This window comes from Talpa occidentalis, unplaced genomic scaffold (assembly GCF_014898055.3).
Source record: "Talpa occidentalis isolate TD23 unplaced genomic scaffold, MPIMG_talOcc4v2.1 talOcc4.6, whole genome shotgun sequence".
Classification (NCBI taxonomy): Eukaryota; Metazoa; Chordata; class Mammalia; order Eulipotyphla; family Talpidae; genus Talpa; species Talpa occidentalis.
In genome coordinates this window covers 112,522,207-112,531,827 of record NW_023604972.1, presented here as the reverse complement: position 1 = coordinate 112,531,827, position 9,621 = coordinate 112,522,207, and positions in this window count along the sequence as shown.

The window sequence follows — 9,621 nt, the reverse complement described above, 5'->3', positions numbered from 1 at the left end:
GGAGCCCTTTCTTCAGTGTTCTAGGCTTAGTGCTTGCTTTCAGTGGATCCCAATGATTGAGAGCAGGGGTTCTGGGAGTCAGTCTGCCTGCAAAGATAGGCAACGTAGCCTTACTGAGTCTCAAGATGACTCATCTGTCAAACAGGACAAATACTCACACATACTATTGAGTCCACAATAACTACTCTATGAAAGTGAGTTATTATGAATGTCAATGTTAACAGGTTGGTCAAGGCCCTTGGATATAACCACTGCTATTTGTAAATTTCAACGCAGCGTTTCCTTTGTAAATCATAGAGGAGTAAGAGCTCTCTGCTGCCCTGTGGGAAGCTAAAGATCTTTGAAATGAGATTTTCTACTTTGTAGGGAATGTTTGAAGATCAGGAGTTCTAATTACATCATAAATGTAAAGTAAAAGACATATCCTGTTCTTAAACTGGAGAAATAACTTAAGCAAATGGTTGTGCCCTGAAACTAGGCACACATAAGTCACATCCTAAATAGGTCCCTTACTTGTTTAGTACAGATGTTATTTACCCAATAGCATTGCTAATACTTATCTCCTAAGGCTATTGTGTATATTAAACAAAACCGTGCATATTAAGTACTTAGTTGCCTCCTATCAAGAACTCCATATGTACCAGGCACAGCTCTATTCTTATCCACAGCCTGATATCACAGAGAAGTGGGGAGATTCCAGCCTTCAGGTACCTTTGCCCTGATGACAAACGCAGCAGTGGTGTCAGTTTCCCCAAAGACCTTTTAGGGATAATCACCTGGTTCTTTTGCTGGTCATTAAGTTTCCACCTCCATGGGTCAATTTGAAACCAACCCCATCATCAGGAACCATGAGGAAAATGAACTACCCTCTCGCTGCTTGCAAATAGCTGGTGTCTGTATCCTCTACAGTCTCACTGTCTTTGATCCCTGCACTTCGCCATTTTAACCACCACACCAGCTGCTTGGTGCTTTGTAGGTATTACTACATCACAGGGCTTTAAGGCTCCAGCATTTGTGAATCTCTCCTGGGTATCCTCTGGGTGGAGACTGAGCTTGCCATAGCACAGACCCTCTGCACAGAGCAGGCAGGAGGTCAGAACTCAAAGGAAAACAAATCCCTTCTCTACTGTGGAGTCTTTGCAAGGGAAGGGAAGTGAAAGAAAAAAACAAAAACCACATACTCCTATGCATTCAATCAATATTTGCTGCCTGCCTGACTCACCGATTTGATCTGACCAAATAAGAACCCCCCTTATTTAAATATTTAATAAACAATCAATAGTAGGATTCTATTTCCATGAGTTAGAGAGTTCTAATTTAGTGGCACCAATTTTTTTTAATTCAAAGTGTTTTTTGCCACATTCAGCAATTGCTATCATATGCAGAATGTCTGTGGTCACACACTCAGCTTCCTGTTTATAAATGCCCTCTGTTTTCAATGAATCAGCAGTTTCTTGCTGTGCATAGAGGTATTAACTATGTCAGGCCAAGGAGTCGGACGAGTTTTGTGAATGTCCATTGTGCAAGGACCAGTGTGTGCAGGCCTCATGGTTTGTGTGAACAGGTACTCACACTGTGTGACCAAACACAAACTAAAGTAATTCTTCTCAGTGAGTTGGAAGGTTTCTTATCTGGTTTTGCTTTGACGGTTGTCAAAGATCAAGTTGGATACTAAAGTAGTAAGGAATGATTTTTAACTGTAATAACAATGGTAGTAGGGAAATGAGTTCGGTGTGAACTCAATTCATTTCTGAGTTCTGAGTGACTGGACATTTTAAAGGGAAGTGAGGGACAGGGAGATGGATGAGGGGGACCTCAGTAGAATCAGGGAAGTGAAAAGTGACCAAGAACTAGTCAGAGTAAATGGTGATTAGACTGTCTGTGCCTGCCAGTTGGCAATTATCAAAGTTAGGATTCTATCCTCCACAGAGACTGGGGGACATAGGTCCTGAAGTTTCTGATAATACACTTCAAGTCCTTGAGAGGACATGCCTGAGTTCTAGGAGATACATGTTTTTCTCAAAGGAACAAAAGTGTTATCTCAAAGGAACAAAAGAAGTGTTATCTCAAAGGAACAAAATAGCAAGCCCTTTTTCATGAATGCTCTAGGAAATGGTGGGCAGGGGCCTATCTTCAGGTGATGACTGGTAAATTTTTTGGGAAGCCTTGAATTTTCCTAAGCAGGTTCTGTAAGGGGCGCTATGGTTACTCTGGGGATGTGACCTTGAACTGAGAGGAACTGTTACGGGGAAAGGATGTTCTGAGCTAATTCCATACAGGCTTTGTGGATTCCACCCCCACTCCAAACCAAAGCCATCAGGACATTGGGAAAGACAAATCCCTTCACCACCAAAGGGAAGGTGGCTGGGACCTGAGGGTGGAGTTAAGCAGCCAGGTTGGGTATAAAAACCAAACACGTGGGCCTTGGGGTCTCTCGCTCTGTTGCTTGCCTCCTGGCTTCACGGCTCCTGGCTTGCACCCAGCTCTCAGAGCGCCATTTGGGATTCCAGATCGGCAGATCAGGTAGGACGCATTTAAACTTTGTTTCCCACTTTTCTCCCTGAGCTGTACATTTTCTCATTTGCCCTTTCCTTGTAAATAAACCTTTTATTAGCCTTTTGTGTGTGCCTGCAGTAGAGCATAGATAAGTCCTTTTAAGCGCGCGGGTGAGGACCCACAGTTAGGCACCCCGTTTTGTATCGGGGCTGTCTTATAACAGTTTTGGCGCCCAGCGTGGTTTCCAAGTTACACCTGTGGTTGACCAGCCCAAAGTAACATTCTTGTTCTGGGCCTTTCCCACACCCTTGCCCTTTGGCCGCAGCTCATGCTGCTGTCAGTCTAGTAGTGACTTTGACTCCTCTCCTTTTGCAACCCCCCAGCTAACCCCAACCTCTTCCCCAGGAAATCAATAGCTTACCTTTTTTAGAATTCTACTTATTTTCTATCTCTTCCTTGGAGAAGGGTTCTCTGACCTCTAAGAGCTGGATTTAGCAATTCCCCTATGTCAAATTTAATACAATGTATTTTGGTGCCTGTTTAAGTATCTATTTCTCTCAGCAAATTGCAAACCACAAGAGGGCAGGGGTTAGGTTAATTCATCCTGTCTCCTCAGCACCTAGAAGCAGTGGGTGCTCAATATGTATATGTGAGCAAGAGAATGGATGTGACCTGCGCCTTGATGCCTCCTCATAGGACCCTATTGCTTGTGAAGTTTTATTCCCAGCTTCACCACTTACTCAGGGACTTTGGGCAGATTGCTTAACCTCCTTGTATCTGAGTTTTCTCGTCTGTAAAATGGGTTGAATGTGATATCAACCTCCCAGGTTGTTGAGTAGATTAGATGAGTTATAGGTATACAGTGCTTGAATAGAGCCCAGCACCTGCAATGCTCAATAAGTACTATTATTACCATTGTTTGTTCCAAGGATGCAGTTATTTACTCATTACAGATAAATGGTTGAATAAACAACTCAATGAATCAATAAATATCCAGCACCTCAGCTGACCCTACTCCTTGCTTCTTTTCCCCTCTAAGTCACATTTCAACATTTCAAAAGTAACATTTGCTGCTTGTTTTCCAACCTAGAGAAATGACTAAATAGGACACAGGACCTTCCCTGCCCCGAGTCTGGCTGACTGGTGTTTTAACTTGAAGCAGATGCCACGTGGAGCAGGGGAGATCAAGGGCAGAGCTGGTATCCAGTCAGGAATTGTCCTTGAGCCCCAGCAGCTCCCTCCTTCCTCTCCTGTCTGTTTCTTCTAGAATTGTCTGGACTCAGGTCTAACTTTTCTCACCTGCCACATACTCCTTAACCCATTCCAGTCTGGAATCACACACACACACACACACACACCACTTGATTTCTCTCTCCACACACTAACATAAACACTCATATCCTGTCACATGCACACACACGTACACAGACACAGACTCATGTTCTTGCTCACATATTCATACATGCAACACATATACACACTCTCACACTCCACACACTCACACTCCTCCAGTGGCCAAGATCACCAATGACCCATGTGTCTCCAGTCCAGTACATTTTCAGTCCACAGCTCCCCAAACTCCTAGAAGCATTAGAAGTATTGGCCCAAACTCCCTCTCAGGACAGTTTCTTCCATGGCTGGCATGACCCAACCTTCTCTTGGCCTGCTCTGTGATTCCAGAACTAAAGACAAGATCCCTGGGTACTTGACTATACCTGCACGGAAGGGAAGGAGAAAAGAGTGAGGAACAATCTTGAGTTAACTATTTACCCAAACATGCTGAGATAATCCAGAACTACCAAATTACCCTGACCTAGCAAGAATAAGATTTCCTCTACAGAGCAGAAATCTAGGCTTAAAAGTCTAGGGCCACACCAACGTCCTGTTGCTCAGCCTATCTGGGCCTCAGTTTCCATGTCCGTGAATGGGGATTTCTGCTAGATTAAAATGTCCTTGTGCAATCTGATCACCTGGGAATCCTGTTGAAATGTAAATTTTTTTCAGTGGGGGTGGGACAGAGTCTAGATTCTGCATTTCTGTCAAGCTCCCCAGAGTTGCCAGGGCTGCTAGCCTTGCACTGCACTTTAAGTAGCAAAGAAATGGAGACAATTCTAAAGCCTGTTATTTTATGGTTACAAATTATCTGGTGAGAACAATCAGCTAATTGTATTCTTATGGGAGGACTGAGCCTACAGAGTTAGAATTTTTTTTAGTTTAGCTCTACATCTGAGAATCACAAAACAGAAATGCCCATACATTTTAAAACAATAGTCCCCCTCTCTACAACCCTTTGGCCTCCCATCCTCCCCAACACTAACCCTATTTTTTTCTTATCATTTTACGATATCGATGGCAAAGAGCAAAAAATGACAGTGCTGCCAAAACCAAAGCTGAATGCTTGAGAGATTTTTAAGAAATATGTTTTGAGGAGGGTAAAACTGTGTTCTGATAAACTGTAGAACAGTGATTATGGAGGATGGGGGAGAAGTAATGAGTATTTTAAAGAAAACTGGGTAGATGATGAAACATATTAATGAAACATGACATTAAACACGAGACCACATATCCTGTTGACCAGTCCAGAAAACATGTTGTGCCCAAAATATTTGAAATAGAGGTTGTCCAGAAAATCCATGGGGAAATGTTCCTGTGACATTGTTTTACAGAAGTTGTCCCTTTACTTTCCCCTGAAGGGGGAGAGGATATACATACAATACTGTATACACACATGTGCTATGCAGTATGCTTCAAACACACACACACACACACACACACACACACGCCTTTAAAAACACATTATGGTTATAACACTGGTTTTCAACATTGTATATGATTTAGAAGTGTAGGATCACACCCTTCAGGTCTCGTTACCACACCACACCCACCACCAAGGTACCCATAGTCTTCTTCTGTAGCCCACAGTGCTCCCTACACACCCTGCTTTTCACTCTCCTCTTTTTCTTCTGGTAGCCTCAAGTTTACAGTCAAGTGCAAGTCTAATGCTCTGTCCTGTATCTGCTCTAAGAAAGTGATCCTGGACTTCTCTGTCAAAAGCAAAAGTTCAACAACTGGAAATCAACAGTAGGATGGGTCTTGAAAGAGTGACAAAGAAGAATTTTGTTGGTCTCAAGATCATTATTCATATTGTTTATTCCCCCAATTATCAACCTTCTTTTGCAAAAAATTTAAAATGGATTCTAAAGTTAAAACCTGAAGAGAAATGGCATGCTAAAGTTTATAGTATATTAATTGGAAACTAATCTCATGTCCTTGATCTTACTTTTGCTTTGTATCTAATTATTTTTCAAGAAAACTGCAAGAAATGGGTTGTGTAATTTTGCAGGACTTGTTTGTTAAAGAACTGAATCATAGTTGTTAAGCCAAGAAATCTTACAAAACTAAAGTATTTAAAGGAGGGTGAACATGTTACACAAATGCTCAGAGAATGGATATGAAAACATTTTTTATTAGATGAGTGGGGAATATTTGAAGACCTTTACATGTTTGGGTCAACATTCAAATAAACATTTATTGGTCATGAGCTCTTCTTAAGTAATAGTCCTTTATCTCTAACTCTAGATTACACTGTCCTGAAATATTTTCCCCAAATGAGCATGTCATCTGTTTTCTGCCATTACTCTCCAGTATCCTGTTCCGAGATGAGTGGTACCTTATGCTATTGGTAGTGGTACCTTTTGTTATTATTAGTTTGCTAATTTTCCAGCAAGTCTTTGGTAGGGCCCAGAGAAGCTGCATTCACAAATGGGAATAACCACCCTTGTGTCATTCCTCCCATGTTATGTCTGCCATATCATTGTGTCTACTACTCCCCTGGATCATTCCCTTTAGCACCTAGCTCATGGCCTTTCAGCACCAACCTGTGCCTTCATCCTTGGATGCCAGTGACCTGGTGGGCAACTCCTGCTTCATCCTGCCTTCCAGTTCCTGGGCCTTCTCAAATACCATGGCCATCAACTATGCTCCACTTAACTTCCTGATCCCACTCCCACACTCTACCTCCTTGTCATTGGGTGAAACTTCTCTTATTGCTTTTAATACAAAAATTATTATTAGATAAAAATGCAAATCTACATAGAAATTTAGATGTTCTGTGCTCTTTTTTTATTTTATCAGGAAAACGACTAATTATAATGAAGCAAAAATCAAAATCAACAAGCAACTATAAACCAGAGATACACTAATGGGGGGAGAGCGGAGGAGGGAGGAGAGGAGGGATTAGGGCCAAAATAAGGGGGGTGGGAATTGTACGGGGAATATAACCAAAATGAAAATGCATACATTGTGCAAAAATGAAAAATGATGTAAGAATTACCTCTGAAATCTTAACCTACTATTTCACCCTCAGACTGAATCCCCTAAGTTTTCAGCCATCTCTTCTCTTTACTTCTCCAAGACTTGTTCTTCAGACTCAACAGAGCCAGTCATTTTACTAATTTTCTTCCAATCCACTAGTACTCCCCTCACTTCATTCCAGCCTAAAGTCATCCAATATTCTCTTACACTCAAGTTTTTGAAAACCTGTCTGAAAACGTTTTGAAAACCTGTCCTTCTTACCCTGTCTGGGAAAATCTGAATAAGGTTTCAATCCTGCAGCTACTTCCTCTTCCCATGTGAGATAAGAAGGGAGAAGGGCTATCGATGGGTAAAAGAAACAAATCAGGAAGACCAGTTTGGAAAGTAGAGAATCTATTCCTCTAAAGGAGTGTTTGCTACCATTATTTGGGTGTTAGCACAAGAATGAAATGGTAACAAGAGAAGGTACCATGGAAAACTCTACAGGCCTTGCTTGGGCAACTCAAAGAGAATATAATAAAGGGATTCCTTTCCAAGGTGTAGTTAGAATACAAGGAGACCACAAGTGATAGTGCAGTGTGCTGAGACTCTTACCATCCTGGGCCTGAAGGGATCACTGGGGGGGGTGGGGGGAACCCTAACCAAGGCCACAAGGAGAAAGCTGTATAAAGGTCATACCAAGGATTGTAGCCAGATAGAACCCCAGTAAGAGGTAAGAGGAATAAATGCCTTAATAACAGAAGGTGAGGGTGCCTCATATGAGTAGCTCATACAGATCAGCCTTCTTGGGCACAGAGTAGGGAGGGAGAGGGGAGAAGTATGGAGTATGCAAATGGAGGGACAAAATGGAGGCTCATCCATATGTCTCTCCTTTCATGAAGCTTCTCAAGGTCCTCTCACATCCTCTCCTTCTTCCTCATTCAGGTAACATTCATGGACACTCAATATTATTTGGGTGATTATCACTAGGCAGTATAATGTAATGGATCCTAATTAGCTAGTGTTCACTAATGACCAAACTCAGGTCATATACCAAAATATGTCAAATTAATCAAATGACTTATTTGATATTTACAGCTCTCTGATGTAGGTAAAATTCATTTCCAATGGTCTGGAAATTTTCAATAAAGAGTGAAGAGAGGTTAAAGGATTATTTGCCCAAAGTTGCTTCTCAAATAAATTAGACTTTAAAAATTCAATTAGACTAAAAAAAAAAAAAAAAAAAAACTTACCACATGCTAAGTGCTAGAAAAATGTTAGCTGTTACTATTAATATACATTTTGACTATTAATAAACCTAGCGATAACAATTCTGTGAAGGGGAAGTACTGTCATCGTCATTTTCATATGAAGAAAACAGCTCTGAGGAGACTCAGTCCCTGCCCCATCAAGTAGTTGGCAGTGACCAGGCTCTCTGTGCCACATCACAGCTTTTGTTCATTGTTCGTGCTGCCCATCTGGAGGCAAAACTCATCATCACTTTTTTAGGCCGGTCGTTTTCATAGTCAGATGTGAACAGGCCAACATCCCAGTTACATTCCATTTATCCTTCATGGAACTATTGCCAAACCTCGAAGGATTTTTTCAGAGAAAGAAAGACCTGGGTTTTTAGCCACAGAAGGCTGTGGACATCTCCTTTATTTTTATCTAATAAGGACTTAAATTCTTAACACTAGCAAGATATTTCTTGTTGTTCTTTACTTTTCTTTTACTGGGAAGGAATAATTATGCCCACCCAGTCCCAATCATAGCAGGGTTGAAATAACCCTCTGCTTCAGAGCATTTTTATTGTGACCAGCCCTCTACCACGCAGCTTCTATTTCCGGGGGAGAAATAAGATAATTCACAATGCTCAGCCAGGCTCCGCCCTTCCCACCATAGGAAACATTTTCATCTACTGGGATCCAGAACCTCTTGATTTAAAATGCATAGAATTCCTGCTTGTAGAGCAAGTTAAACCCAGCTGGGATAGTTTAAGGTTTAACCCTTTGCTAGCTGGGGGGAGAAAAAAAACAGATCTCAATCTGAATTCACAGTGGGAGATTCTAGTTTGGTAGCATGACTGGCAGAAGTCTGCTGAACCTATAAAGATGAGACTCATATTCTGAACTCTATCATCTTATATAAGAGATTGACCTCAGGGGCCTCAATTGCACTCATTCATTAATTCATGCACTCATTCATTAAAAAACCTTTTGATACCTACCTGTATGATATTGCTACAAAGCAAATTTAGATGCAAACATTATCCTTGAGTGTAGTTATAGAATGAAGATGTTGAAATAGGGGATGACAGAGGTTGCTTCCAAATGTACTGACAAGTGGAAGTTTCCATGAGTGGAATAGTTGGTAAGGTTCTTTCATGCTCTGTCATGCCTGCTCCCCTGTGGTTACTCACTCCTAGAAAGAACTAGGACTGGTAGGGGAAACAGTATGGTTGGTTTGCAGAGGTGCTCATCTGCCCCCAGTAATCTCCTAGGACTTTGAACCTTACCCCTACTCCAACTGCCTGCCTCCCTCTCCTTTACTGGCTTGCTAAACATCTCCACTGCAAAAGCCCCTCTCTCCAGCAATACAAAGGTCAAAACATAGCTGACCCAAAGCAGTTTGAATAAACAGGCAAGATACACGCTGCCTGTTTGTTGGGTGGCTCATCCCTCTAGACTGAGATACTTAGTATCAGATCAGTTTTCATTAAAGTGTTAACATATTTCTCAGGGGATGCAGTGTGCCGGCAGGACATCTGAAACCCAGTGCAGAATTAAAGAGTGCTGCATGCAACTGCATCTGCTTCAAATTATGCTCTGCAAA